Raw genomic sequence first — 264 nt, 5'->3', positions numbered from 1 at the left:
GAATCCCAAACTTTTTGAGGAAACCCCGAACTTTTCCACAAATCCCGAACCTTTCCATGAATCCCAAACCTTTCCATGAACCCCAAACTTTTCCATGAATCCCCAACTTTTCCAGGAATCCCAAATTTCCCATCAATCAGTGGATTCTCTCTGAGGAGCTGCAGATTTGGATCGGAGCCGGCGCTGTCCAACGCTTCCCGCGGCTCGGCCGGGTGCTTTTCCCGGGGATTTTTTTGGGATTTTTTTTGGGATTTGGGGTTTTTT

Source organism: Malurus melanocephalus, unplaced genomic scaffold (genome assembly GCF_030028575.1).
Source record: "Malurus melanocephalus ecotype Western Australia unplaced genomic scaffold, MMel_1.1 scaffold_2731, whole genome shotgun sequence".
Classification (NCBI taxonomy): domain Eukaryota; kingdom Metazoa; phylum Chordata; class Aves; order Passeriformes; family Maluridae; genus Malurus; species Malurus melanocephalus.
Note: the sequence above shows the minus strand (reverse complement) of the source record.